This window comes from Lissotriton helveticus, chromosome 7, assembly GCF_964261635.1.
Source record: "Lissotriton helveticus chromosome 7, aLisHel1.1, whole genome shotgun sequence".
Taxonomy (NCBI): Eukaryota; Metazoa; Chordata; class Amphibia; order Caudata; family Salamandridae; genus Lissotriton; species Lissotriton helveticus.
Genome location: NC_136068.1, coordinates 967,017,884 through 967,032,681, shown reverse-complemented (window position 1 = coordinate 967,032,681; position 14,798 = coordinate 967,017,884). Strand labels below are relative to the sequence as shown.

General features: G+C 50.7%; 1 protein-coding gene across 1 annotated transcript in view; it reads left to right on the top strand.

Annotated features, from left to right (window-relative positions):
- Positions 1 to 14,798, top strand: part of MGAT4B (alpha-1,3-mannosyl-glycoprotein 4-beta-N-acetylglucosaminyltransferase B) — a 1,462,166-nt gene that overhangs the window by 1,343,563 nt on the left and 103,805 nt on the right. The gene's annotated exons all lie outside the window — the stretch shown is intronic.

Sequence of the window (14,798 nt, the reverse complement as noted above, 5' to 3'; positions counted from 1 at the left end):
CAGTAGCAAACCAGGAGAGCAAATTACCAAAAATGTTTGCGGACACCTATACATCGATAAGTCTAGATAATTTGAGGGCCAGACCAAATAATCTACAGCTTCAGGGTAGTTCCAAAAAGGACAATAATAAACCAGCACCAGAATTTTCTGAAAAACACTGGGGGGAAATGAAAAAAAAAGGCCACGGTGTGGATATCTGCAACCTGAGAACACCGATAGACGTTACAATTTATGTAATTGTGATACAATAAAACAGCCTGATAGGTATTGGTACGCTGACACATCCTTCTCAGTCCTTTCAGGGCACATCGGGCAAATGATCAGAGAGAGGGGCGCGATCAGAGTGCAGGCAAGAAGAGTATGTTTAACCGATAAAAGATTCACAACGTTTAACTGATGTCAGCATAAAAAAGGAAGAGAAACTTTTTTTAAAATTTTTTTTTTTTTTATATATAAGCTTTTGGAAAACATGTATTCAGCAGCCCATATACAGTACATTGTAGAAACTACATGACATTATGATTGAAATAACAATGTCCGGAATTACAGAAACCATAGTAGGCATTATTTTCACATTAACCATTATGCAGCAAAACTATAAAAGTTTGTCAAAGCCCCATCTGTGTGACTATAATACATGATATTGCTGAAGAGTGTGCTCACTGCATAAAGAGATGGCTGGAAGCATTGATGCTATTCAGCTACCGGCGTAGTCCGCATTGTTGGCGACTTCAACCGGATGTTCCAGGAGATATGCCTGCAGGGAAGCCCAAATATCCAGAGTGAGGGGAAGAAGTTCAGCATATGTATATGTGTGTTCCGGCCAGAATAACATATCATTAATCCACTCCTTAAATTTGGGAGCCCTGCCACGCCCCGATCGACATGCTACTCTCCGTTTAGCCAACAGGAGACAAATTTGCGCTGTGCTGCGACTAAGTCTACTGTTTAGCCTGGAAGGGTCAGCATGGGAGACAGTTGGAGCCTCAAAGAAGTCATCTGTTCCAGCGATGTAATCACTTGTCGCCAGTAAGCATGGATAACGTGACATTTCAAGGCCAGGTTCAAAAAGTCTGCCGTTCTCACACCACACCTATCACAGTTATCATTATCGCGCAGTTTATATCTACACATTTTGGCCTGAGTGTAGTATGTGCGGTGAAAAAATGTATAATGGGTGATGCGTAAAAGACTGCTGGCAGGAGGCCTGTTCTGTTTGCGTGCAGCAATATGTCCATTGTTGATCAGTGATGTCATGTCCCAGTTCGGCAGCCCATTTGTCTCTAGCAGCACACTGGGTCGGAGCTGGACTGAGGTATAGGCTGTGATATTTATTTTTTATTTATTTTTTTAGTATTACAAAATCATTTTATTGAAAATATCTTTTAGGTTATTCTTAGTTAAATCATAACAAAAGCACAAACATTATAAACATCAATACATTTAGAATACATGAGAGACAAAAAGCATATGAAATATTAAAAACCTCATCATTTGGTTATTTCAAAAGAATCAATCAACTTAGTGAGTGTCCATCGATTAGTTATTTGATTGGACCCAAAATAGTTCCTTGAATATAACCCTATAGAAAAAGGGGGTTGACGCGTTTCGGTGGTTGCAAATTATTCAAAGACCGCCTTCATCTGAACAAGAATAATAATTGCCTCTCCTATTAGTGATACAAATTCATGTAACCTTTTTTTTTTTAAAGACTTTTATTCAGCACTAAATAGAATGCACAGCAGGTTACAACAAACCAGAACAATATATGCGTATCATTGGGCGATGCCATACATGTCAAATGAAGAAGGGTAATGCAGGAGCGGGAAAGTTCAGGCCTGTTCGATCAGGAATACAAAGTGCCATTTTCCAATATAGGAGCATTAGAAAGACAAAAAAATGAACAAAGTGCAATAAAAACAACAAATACATAATACAGCAAAGGAAAGGAAATCAACAAGCATGCGAGAATCAAGAGGCAGGTCGGGCAGCACAGTTACAGGTAAGTAGTGAGAACGCCGTGGTGGCCCAGGACATAGCCCACGCATCTCGCCACAGGTCCGCTATCGCAGGTCTCTCCCCAGTAAGGAGCGAAACTCCACAGGTGACAAGCATCATATATTGGAACACATCAGTTCTCATGCCCACACCCCACCCTCCCATCCAAGGCAAACCACAGTGCCGAGTGAAAAGTGGTGAGTGTGACATCCGATGGCATCGGGCGAGCGGAGGGGCCGCTCACAGCCTAACCCACCCCCTCCGGGACAATGGAATGAAGGGATTGGGACTGCGCCTTCTGGGTCAATTTTTCGACATAGTTTCGGTATGGCCCCCATATGTCCGTCGGACGGGAAGCTGAGGGGAGCAAGGCCGAAAACTCCACGCTGTTAACATTGCAGTGGGCCACACTCCTTAGCCATGCGGCAACCTTCGGAGCGCGGCGCGCGCCCCAGAGCAGCGCAACCTCCCTCCTGGCCAGGAGGAAGCACAGGGATGCAAGTCTACGGAGAGGTTGTGGGAAGTTAGCTACATAGCCCAATAATGCAATTTCTGGGGTGGGATGTAGTGTCAAGCCCAGTATCTCACCCAAGACCCGGTGTACCTCTAGCCAATAGGCGTGTATCTTCGGGCACGTCCAAGACAGGTGGGAAAAGTCAGCATGAGGAGAGGCGCACCTAGGGCAACTGTGTGGTCTGTTAGCGTCTATTTTATGGGCAAGCGCGGGGGTGTGGTACATCCTTCGTAGAAACTTAAAATGGAGAAGCTTGTGCCTACTATTCATGGACACCGTTTTGGTAACAGCGCAGCATGCCTCCCACTGGTCATCAGTAATCTGGTTGCCCAGGTCCCTCTCCCACGCAGCGCGCACCGCGGTGTCAAAGGAGGGAAGAGATGTCATACACAGCTTGTATTGTCGCGACACTACGTGAGCGCTCGTTTGGGACTGTATGATGAACGTGAGTGCCGGGTCCTCGGGCGGTGTCAATGGGATCGTAGGGAATTCAGCGTGCAGCATGGATCGGAGCCTGGCCAGGGTGAACGCATCCATAAACGAGCGGTCTTCGAAGCGGGGGTCCTCCGTCAACGAAAAAGCATGTCCCTCAGGGAACAGATCGCCAATAGTGTGTAGTTGGAACTTGGACAGTGTGCGGTCAACTATCGCCTCACCCGTGATGGGGAGCCAGTGAGGGTTGGGGAGAGGGAGCGAGGGAGAGTACAACTTGTCCATGCGGAGTAGTCTCCGTAACTTATCCCAGGCCCAGCTAGTCGTGGAGACCGGCTGAATGTCCTGTGGATCGCGGGGAAGTCCCTTGGGAAGTATGGAACAAAGCGGCACCGGAAGAGCCGTATCGGCCTCAGGTCGCAAGAAGGGAATCCTGGCATCCGGGTGGAACCAGGAGTGCGCGTACGAGCATTGCGCCACCAGGTAGTAAAGGTGAAAGTCCGGCACCCCGAATCCTCCTCGTTCATAAGGTAAGGTTAAAGTGCGCCAAGCCACACAAGGGTTTTTGCCGCCCCATATCAGGCGCAGCAGGGCAGAGCGAAGCTGTGCAAAGAAAACCTTGGTCAGAGGGATCGGGATATTAGTGAACAAGTATAAAAAGCAAGGGAGGACAACCATCTTGACAATGGCAATCCTTCCAGCCATGGACAGCGGAAGACGGAGCCAACGCTCCGTATTCTCCTCCCAAAAATCCAGGGCGCGCCCATAATTCAGTCTCACAATGGATACCGCATCCAGGTGGATGTGTATTCCAAGGTATTTGACGGAATCGGTGCACCACTCCAAAGGGAAGGGGCAATCCCATCGCGCCGTGGAGGGTGTCATGGGAAAAATGAGCGACTTGTGCCAATTAATCTTCAGGCCAGAGTATGAGCCGAATCGTGCGATCTCGTGGATCAAGGGCTCCAAGTTTGTACTAGGGGTGCGGACATACAGGACCGTGTCGTCCGCATATAAAGAGACAAGTAGAGGACCCGTGTGGAATTGTAGACCTCTGTGGAGGTGCTTCTCCTGAAAATGACGGACTAAAGGGTCCATTGCCAGAATATACAGGAGTGGGGACAGTGGACAGCCCTGCCTGGTACCTCGGGAGAACGCAAAGTTTTTAGTTATGGTGCCGTTTAAACGGATACGTGCCGTAGGAGCAGTGTATAGCAATTCTACCGTGGCCACATACATCGCAGGCATTCCCATTCTGCGCATGATGGATAAAAAAAAGGGCCATTCCAGTGTATCGAACGCTTTCTCAGCGTCTAGGAAGACCGCAGCAGCCGGGACGGAGGGGTAAATTTTATGTAGAACCGAGAAAAGCGTACGGAGGTTGAGAGAGGTGGACCTGTGGGGGACAAAGCCGGATTGAGCCGGCGCGACCAGGGAATCTACAAGAAGCGCCAAGCGGATAGCCAGGGCCTTCGCTAGGATTTTATAGTCAAGGTTGAGGAGGGACAGGGGGCGGTAAGAGCTACAGTGGGAGGGATCACGGCCCGACTTGGGAAGCAGAACTATGACTGCCTCACGGAGGGTGGGGGGGAGCACGCCCGTCTCCAATGCCTCCGCATAGACCTCCATCAAGCGTGGCACCAGTTAGTCTTTGTACTCCTTATAAAAATCGGCAGTAAACCCATCCAGGCCAGGCGCAGAGGAGCTCCTCATCGAGTCTATAGCCTCAATTATGTAGTCTGGAGTGATGGGATCCGCCAGAAAGTCTTGCATATGTTTCTCGAGGTAGACCATGGCTATTTCGTTAAGGTATGGCCCTGGGTCGCAGTTGGCATCATTTAGCGATGAAGTGTAGAGACGGGTGTAGTAGGCTAGAAAGGCATCGCAAACATCGGGAGTGGAGTAGTGTTTAGTGCCCTGAGCGTCGTAGATGTCAGTTATGTACGCCGCTTGGTGTGGCGGGCGGAGCATCTGCGCTAGCAACTTGCCCGGTCTTTCCCCCTCCCCATACTGCCGCGCTGTGTAGTGCTTACCCAGGAATCGGAGCTCCCTATCTGCAGCGTCCCTAAAGTCTAGCAGGAGTTCCAGGCGCCTGGCCTCCCGGTCTGGGGAGGGATCCCCAAGTATCTCCCTATCCAGTGCAGAGAGGTCGGCCTCTATGCGGGTTAGAGTGGTGCGAGTGCCACGAAGGGCCCCAACATGTTTGGCGATGCAGACCCCTCTGATGGTAGCCTTAAAACCCTCCCACAGTGTTGCCCAGGAGGCCACCGAGCCCGTGTTGGTGTCAAAGTAGTCATCAATGGCTGTGCGGACCTCCTCCGTAAAAGTCGGGTCAAGCAAGGCCTTGCTTGGGAAACGCCACTGCCTCTCATACCCTCCCAGTCTCGGGACTGCTAGTGTCAGCACCATAGGTGAGTGATCGGACAGAGTGCGCGGGGGCGTGGAAAGGGAATGCATCCAACCGGCCACTCCTGGAGAGAGTAGCCAGTAGTCTATTCTGGTGCTGGTGTTATGGTAGCCTGAGTGGTGTGTGTACGCAGGGGATTGCGGGTGCGCCCTGGCCTCCACGTCGATTAGGGAAAAGTGGGAGCAGATGTCCGCCATCACTGAGCGGGAAAGAGGTTTGCAATCCGGGGAGAGGGAGGTGCTGTCCCTGCCGGGGGTCATCAAGAGGTTAAAGTCACCCCCCATCGCCAGTAAGTCAATGTCAGAGCGAAGCAGCAGAAGCTGTATGTGTTGAAAAAAGGCCGGGGAGTCGACATTAGGGCCGTACACACACGCCATGGCTATTTTATACCCATGCAGCATTCCAGAGACAAGCACAAACCTACCCTCTTCGTCAGTCTTGCTATCGAGCAACACAAAGGGAACACGATTATGTACCAGAATTGCCACCCCTCTTGCGTATCTACTATAACATGAAAACACCCTATGCGCACCCCATCCCTTAGCCAGAGACTGAGTGTCCGAAGGCATCAAATGGGTTTCCTGCAGGAACAGCACACCTACCCTGTGGCGCACAGCATAGTTCAGAACCTGTCAGCGCTTCCGTGTGGTGTTCAGACCACGGACATTCCAAGTCATCATCGTTAGCATGGAGGGGCCAGCCCTAAGACCTATCCCGGCCATGGCACCACATCATGAATAATCAAAGAAAGCTGCGTATCCGGCAAGCCCGGCCAATGAGTCTCGCAATAAGATGCAACCAAAAAAACCCACAAATACAACACATAACCCATCCCCCACCCGCCACCCAGCCTCCCGACATCCCCAGAGAGGCAGTCCCCCATCAAAAGGAAAAACATAGCAAAAGTTGACATGTATGAAAACCACAATTGCAGTAAATACAGATTCGAAAAAAAACCCATCAAACCCTTAAAGAAGGTTAACAAGCAGGCGTACACCTTGGGGGGTAGCAACGCCTCGCCACGCGGGCCATCCGGCAGAGCGAACACTATAGCAATGGTCGTGCAACAAACCAGAAAGAAAGAACCATTAATTCCATATCAGATAGCATACAAAGAGGAGAAGAGTCAGGAGAATCAGCCTCTGTCCGCATCCGCAAAAAGGTCGGCGCTGGACTGCGTATCAGTGCGTGGTGGAGAATGCACTCCAGAGCCAGAGGGGGACGAGGAGCGTCGCCGCTTATAGTCGGCACAAAAGACCTGCGCCTCAGCCGGTGAGTCAAAAATGCGGAATCTTCCATCCGCCTCCACCTTCAATCTCGCAGGATAGAGCATGGCGTATTTCAGGCCAAGGTTACGGAGAGCGGATTTGACGCTAGTGTACTTGCGACGTGCCTCCTGCACCATGAGCGTGTGATCCGGGAAAAAAGACAACTTGCTGCCCTGCCACTGCACGTCTCCCGCCTCACGTGCAGCGCGGAGTGCGGCGTCACGATCGCGAAAGTTCATGATGCGAGCTATTATAGGCCTGGGTGGAAGACCCGTGCGGGGCCTGGGCCCCAGTGATCTGTGGGCGCGCTCGACAACAAAGCCCGCAGTGAAGGTGTCTTTTCCAAAGAGCTCTATGAGTAGGTGTTCCACCAATGTGTCAAACCGGCCAGTAGCAGTCGTCTCCGCAACGCCCAAAATGCGAATGTTATTGCGCCGGCTACGCGCTTCTAAGTCTTCATTTTTGATGGCCACGTTTTTAAGGATGGTTTCGACCCTCTCCAGCCGCTTCAGGGACTTCGCAGCCCCATCCTCAATGTCCGAAATTCTGGACTCCGCCAAATCAAGCCTACGGTCATGGGCCTGCACTGCAGTGGTCATGTCTGAGAGTCGCTGGTCCAGTGCATCAAACCGAGTGTCCAGCGCCTTGAAGCCTGCGGGCATCTCCCCCATCATGGCGGCCATCATCGCTGTGGCGTCCCCCGCCTCCGTTGTGCCAGCGGCCCCAGTGGCCGGTCCCGGCGGGGGGGTCTGTGTCGGGGAGAGGGGTCTTGTCAAAAGTGAGCTTCCGTTGGTTTGGGTCCTTCTTGAACATCTTCAAGGCCGAGAGGGAGTGGCGGATGTAGTAGAAATCGATTGCAGCGCCAACACACCGGGCAGGCGGTAACAGGAGGGTGGCAGGTTCGAGCCTCGGCGATCCCCAGAGGAGAGAGTACCGGTGGAAAGCGGCAAGTGAGGGCTGCAGAGGAGCTGTCCTCAAAGATGGCGCCCTGGAGCCTGGCAGCAGTCAACAGCAGCGTGCAGGGAGCAGGAGGAATGCAGCGAGGGTCAGGAATTGGCAGCGTCGCAGGTCCAAACTCAGCGGCCTGCAAGGCAGGGAGCGACCCTCTCCTGAAGTGAGGTCAGGAGGAGGGGGGGGGGGAACAGCCGTTCCACCAGGCGCGAGTGGGGCAGGGTCGCCGGAAGCCACCGGCGGGCGCCGCCGGTAATCGCGGCCGCCCTGAGCCCCGAGTCCCACCGCCCCCAGTCAAGCGCTCCCGCCGGCCGCCCAAAGAACCCTCGTACCAGGCCACCAATCGAGGCCCCGGTCACAGCGCGCTCACAGGCCCAGGGCCCCGGAGCGCGACAGGAAGCAGGCGCCCCAACCGGGGAGAGGGCACGGAGGTAGGGGAGCACGGCAGGAGGCCCCGTAGGTGCAGCATAGAACCCGAGGCCCGGCGGGCGAGAGCCGAGACGCGCCCTCCCAGAGTACCGGCCCCGAGGGGAAGATGGCGCCGAGGTCCGGAGGCCTCGTTTCCCCTACGCCCCACTCACCGCCGAGGCCGCTCCCGACGATGGATTCAGGCTCCGAAGGCACCAGGCTGCATCAGGAAACTCCGCAGGTAAGTTGCTGCAGGATAGGCGGGCGGATCATGCCGTGTTCGTCTCCGCCAGGAGCCCGCCTGGAGGAGCTTCACCAAAGTGCGGCCATTCTGCTCTCCGCCGTGGCCACGCCCCCAGGTATAGGCTGTGATATAGTGTAGAAATTAGGTGTGAGGCAGTATCAGCACACAGTATTGTGCGTAATGGGGCGACTTCTTGAGGGTCCAGTGAGTATAAAGGGGTGAACTCTTTGATACCTTGCTCTAATCTAACGTAAAGGAAAACATCCATGGGGGAGAGCTATTGTTTTGAAAAGAGTTGTTGGAGTGTGCGTAATGTCCCGTTTAAGTAGAAGTCCCCACAGCTTGTGATGCTATAATTAGCTTTAGGTTTTTTTTAAAGCGCCTTCCTGTAAGACCGGCATTTTGGGATGAGGGAGGAAAGGGGAGTATAATATGGGGGCTTGTAAACATCTGGCAATGTGTTGCCATGCTTTCACCGTACAGTCAACCGATGATGGGTTAGCCGCCCGAGCGGCAGGGATTGTCAGTATGGCACCTTCCACGGTAAGGGATCCGCCAGCCAATGTTCGGTGGCCACCTGAGATGTGTATCTAGGGGGGTGGAACCCATAATGGGCATAATGAGCCTGAGCGCAGAGACAGTACAATTCAAAATTGGGGATTCTCCAACCATCCCTGGGAGTAGGGTTTAGTAAGTGTCTCCCATTGCACCCGAGGCTGTTTGTCGTCCCATGTCAGTCGTATCAACTCCGAGCGAAGGGTGGAGGAAAAAAAACTGTCCGGATTATACGGAATATTGAGAAAGAGATACTGCAATTTAGGGAGGATGACCATTTTTATGAGAGAGGTACACCCAGCCATGGTGAGTGGGAGAGCTATCCACCTAGTTATACTACTTGTGATATTATCCATAACTGTGCCGTAATTAAGCCACATCATTTCTTCCCAGTCAGCTATGACGTGTACACCTAAATATTTAACTTCTGAAGGGCACAATTCTATGGGAAAATCTGGGGTAAACACTGTCACCGAAGTAGTGAGGGAAAAAATCTGCGATTTCGTCCAGTTAATAGTGATGCCAGAAATACCCTTGAATCGAACAAATTCAGGAAGCAGTGGATTGAGGTTGTTAAGTGGCTCTCTGACATACAGGGTAACATCATCAGCATACAGGGAAAAGAGTATTGGACAGAGGAAACAACGCAGAGCCTTCTCCTCGTGGTGTTGCCTAATTCTGGCTGCAAGAGGCTCAATTGCTAGCGCAAAAAAAAGAGAGGGGATCGTGGGCAACCCTGCCAGGTGCCCTGAGTGATGGTAAATGAGGAGGAGGTATGGCCATAAATGAGAACTCGGGCTATCAGTGCGGTGTATAAAAGATGTACCCATGCCAGGAAACCTTTTGGGAGCCCAATATTTTGAAGAATGATGAAAAGATAGTCCCATTCAACTGAATCAAAGGCCTTGGCGGCATCCAAAAAGACCGCCACCAATGCCAGCTTCGGATCTACGTTTTGCAGGATGGAAAAAAGTGTGCAGAGGTTATGTGATGTCGCCCTACCAGAAATAAAACCAGCTTGATCTGGAAGGACTAGCTTCTCTATCAGGAGGCTGAGTCTGTTAGCTAGTACATTGGTAAGGATTTTCGCGTCATTATTAGTGAAAGAGGATGATATGAGTCACATGTGTTCGCCGGTTTCAGAAGAGAGGTAATGAGGGCCTCCCTCAACGAACCAGGAAGTATCTCAAGTTCTTGAGCCTCTTCTTAGACTAATTTTAGCACTGGGAGCAGTTGATCAATATAGGTTTTGTAGAAATCAATGGGGAGGCCATCTGATCCTGGAGCCTTCCCCGATTTCATCTGCGTAATTACAGCTTTTTTTCTCGTCACTTTCAAGAGGTGCTGCAAGAAACTCCCTCTGAGCGTCCCCCCAACCAGCCGAGAGTTATGTTTTTCAGATAAGTGGGGAAATCAGGAGGCTCTAGTCTGCGAGTGCTATATAAGTCTGCATAGAACTTTGTGAAAACATTGAGAATTTCGATGCTGTCTCTGTGCCGAACACCCTCATTATCATCTAGTTCTAAGATGTAGTTGGAAAAACGGGGTTGCTGAATGTCCATTGATAACGCTCTACCTGGCCACTCTCCCTCGCCATACCTACGTGCTGTAAAGTATTTACCCCGGAATCTAGCCTCACGTTCTGCCATGTCTGTATAGTCCGAGAGTGTTTCCCAAAATGTCGCCTGCTGTGACTCTGAGTTGTCCTGCCATAGGCCACCCTCAAGATGCTTCAGGTCGTCCTCAAGTCTCCGAAGTCTACGGCGGATGTCTCTCAAGACACTGAAACGTTTGGCTATGCAGACCCCTCTCATTGTCACCTTGAAGGCTTCCCATACTGTGCTGATATGCGTAACAGAGCCTGTATTTCTCCCAAAAAAATCTGATATTTCATCGCCAAGCTCAGCCCTAAACACAGTATCTAACAGGGCCTCTGGCATGAGCTTCCAGTTTCTAGGAGTGGCGATCACATTGGGAGGCGAGATAGTCATTAGTACTGGAGCATGATCAGAATAAGTCCAAGCTAAATTCTGAACCACATTTATCCATGGAGCAACACCTCTGGAAACAGCCCAGTAATCTAACCGAGCCCACGCTTAGTGTGCAGCTGTATAGTGTGCCTTCTCTCCCGCTAGGGTGAACATGTCTCCAGGCATCCGTGTGCGGGGGACACATTTGCCAACAAAATCTGCGTTTTAGTGTAGTGATGGAGTGAGTTAGATCAATTAACAGTGTATAATGTAGTGTTAAAGTCTCCCTCCCCAAATGACATCAGTGGAGCCCATCTTCAAGATTTGCCCCCAGAGTGTGGTAAAGTAGTCCGGATTGTCCACATTCAGTCCGTAACTACACACCAGTGTGACAGATTGCATGTCTAGTGTGCCCCAGACAATGCAGCTCCTACCCATGGAGTCATGATAAGACCCACCCAAAATGAAAGGGTTGTTCTTTTTAATAAGAATCGCCATGCCCCTGGAAAAAGTGGAGTAGGAAGAAAAGACATGGACTGTAACCCATCTGCAGGCAAACTTGGGAACACGTTGTAGGTCAAAGTGTTTCTCCTGCAGCATGGCAATGTGAATATGGTGTTGATCGAGATATGACAGTATTTGCCTACGTTTCCGGGGGTTTCCCAATCCCTGGACGTTCCAAGTGAGGAGATTTAACTTTAGCCCTTCAATGTGGGCTGTATCGAAGGGTCAATGGAATTTTGTCATGATGTGTTCAGGATTGAGCGCTGTGAGCATGCACATCAATGTACATATGTATGTCTACCTGCTGGAGAATAACAGTGGTGTAATCATACCTTAACCTTACCCTTCCCTCTCCCGCCCACAACAGCACCCCAATTGTGCTGTCATCCTCATGCCCACCCAAATCCCAACAAACCCTGAACATTATAGTCATATCAGTATCCCAACAAGGAAACAGTAGGGGGGGACACGCTAGTGAGCAACAAGTCCTCCCTTCTCCCCGAGCTGCAATAGCAGCTTCCCAGTAGCTGGGAGATAGAAAAAGAGGGGTGGGGAGGGTGCTTGGCATTGTTCAAATTAGTAACAGTCTATATAACGTGCTTGTCAATCAAAAGAGAAGTGCATGTTTGTTTCTTTTATCACTTATCCGTCTCTGGACTTCGCCGTAGCTGGCAGAGTAGTTGTGCGACCTGAACTGTGTCATTCACCGGATGTAGGCCGTATCACTTCATCGCCATCCAGTCCCATAAATCATGTGTGAAGGGTCCGCAGGGACAGATTCATGAGACTTTATCTCCATTGTTAAAGGTACTCAACTGTATGGTTCAGACCGTCGAGGGGGAGGAGGACCTGGAGCGGTGCTCTGCGGATTCGCAATGTGGCGGACGTTTCTTGACACTTTTTAGAAAAGCATCTACTTGTTGTGCATTTGTGAAAAAGTGTTGCTTGCCTTGGTATAGGACTCGCAGGCGAGCAGGGTACATGAGCGCGTACCCCATCTGTGCCTTCCGCAGCTTTTGTTTGGACTGTGTAAATTTCCGTCTCGCCTCCTGAACTGCAGCCGTGAAATCCAGGTAAATGGTGAAGTCATTGCCTTCATAGTGGAGTGTCTTCTTCTCCCTAGCCAACCTCGACGCTGTAGCGCGGTTTCTGTACTGAAGGAGTCGAGCAACAATAGGGCGGGAGTACTCCCCGGGGGGGGCTTTGGGCCTAATGACGGATGCGCTCTCTCCACTATCAGTTGAGAAGAAAAAACCTCTGCACCAAAAGTGTCCTGTAGTAGGCGTTCGATAAAGTCTTCCATACGCCCAGCGTTGGTGCTCTCAGGGATCCCAATAATGCAGATGTTGTTCCGGTGACTGCATGCTTTAAGATCCTCATTTTTAGCAGCAATAACTTTGAGAAGTTTGTCCATTTGTGCCACTTGGTGCTGCATCTGTGTCGTTGCATCCTCATTGTCCGAAATTCGCCTCTCCGCCTCCTTAAGCTGTCCACCATGTTTGTCTACCTTTGGGGCTATAAAGTCCATGCGACTATTCATGGATTACATCTTGCACGATATGTCCGTGAGACTTTGCTTCATGGCCAGAAGCAAACTCTTGACATCTTTGTCCTGGGTGGGTAGTGGCAATTGCGATTGTTCCTCGCCTGACTGGTCTGGGTCTTCCGAATTGAAACGAATTTTAGCCTTTTTTGATTCAAACAGGAGTTTTGATTGTCGACCATCTGTTTTCCCCAGGGTTGTGAGAGTGCGTTTTGTTGGCAATGCATCACCAGAAGACATAAAGTTCTGACGGTTGCAGTAGGTAGCGGGGAGGATATCAAAAACCCTCTCTGCCAGTGTGTTGTCCTGAAAGTCAGCCAATAATTGTAGTTCTGACTATGCACCGGGTGCAGATAGCAACAGTCGCTTACTTGCTGGCAGTGTGGATACATCGAGGGGCGCTATGCCACACCGTGACGGCGGGCTGCCAGCAGTAAGACCTTCTGTGATGCACCAAGAGTCTCTGTCAGTGTGCTAGGAGTGGAGTAGGTATCAGCAAGGACCTGGGCTGTCCACACGTCAACCAGTAGGTTCCCCACACCCACATCCACCGCAGCTCAATGGAAGAGGAAGGGCTCAGATCCGCTCGTGAATGCAGGAGTGGCTCTGTTTCACAGGCAGAGTCCAAATGCAGGCTGCCCATTGACAGGGCACCATGATCCAGTTCGAGCTACAGAGATCCCCCCACCCCCCCCCCGTAACTGCCTCCACTCTTGGAGGGGGGAAAGCAAAGGATGCGGATCAAGGCAGACGCTTCCCTAGGGCAGCAGAATGTAAGATGGCGGATCCGTCGTCGATGCCCCGCCATAGTACGCCACCAGGGCCATGTAATGGGTATTAGATGGGATAACCTTCCTGTAAGAAATAGGCGAGGTCTCTAGAACTTGCAACGCATCAGTGGGGAATGCGTAGTCACTGATAACAAGGGCGTCCGGCTCCGAGCGAGCCTGCAAGTCTCTCCGCGTTACACATGCTTAATGGAAGTGCTAGGAATGGTCTGGCATCCCAGGTCTCAGCAAGCCAGCAAAGCCCTGCATATGCGGTATTTTGCCTTACGGCAGTTAGTGCAGCGAGTGAAGGTGTAGATGCAGGGTCACACGTCTAGGTCCACCACGGCCTGGCAAGCAAGGATGGCGTGGATGAGCGCGGACTGTGGCCTGTGCCTAGGCGCCTCCTGCAATCTTCGGGACTCACGTTGCATCAGTGGCCGGGTCTGCCTCCAGCGACGCTCCACGTCAGATTCGGCCCCAGATCACAGCGGGGCACAGGAGCATACTGCAGCGCCTATGGTCACAAAACATCTAACCGGAGTTGCTTGGAAGGTTAACACTGATGTTACCACGCATGAATAAAGAATATTTGTAGGATAATGCCGCCAAGCAGCAAGAGCCTCACAATCGTGCAGCCATCTTGGTCGTGGGCCACCTAGCGCCCCCAAAAAGGAAGAGAAACTTTAACAATAAAAACCCCAATTCAAAAAGAAGGTGGTTGTGGCAATTTCAAATAAATATGCCACACATATTGAGAACTCTCCTTCAGAACAAGACATGGGCAGTGAGTTTGCTAGACACCCCATCAGTGGCCACGATAGTTCGCCAGAATTTTCAAGAGTTTCTGAATACGAAAGCAACTAATGACTTCATAGAAGTCGAAACCCCAGATCAGCTAGTCAGCCGTCCTCACAGACTTTATAAATTAAACATACAAATTAAGGCTGTTATAATTTGGACCATTAGGGTAATATTCTGGGAAAATTTAACACTTATTTAAGACATTCTCTTAGTAGAGGTTGATTGGCCTTCAGATTTTGTAAAAGCAGCCACACAAGGAGAGGAGGTAATTTTACTGTCCTCGGTGTGTGTCCCCAAAATGGTTAAACAAGCAATGTCATGTGTTCCAGTTAGGATTGGAGGGAAACACTGCCATTTTGCATATACATGGTTCTTTCCTAAAGTTGCCTTCACTTTTACACGATGACTATTGACACACATCTGTATCTGTGAC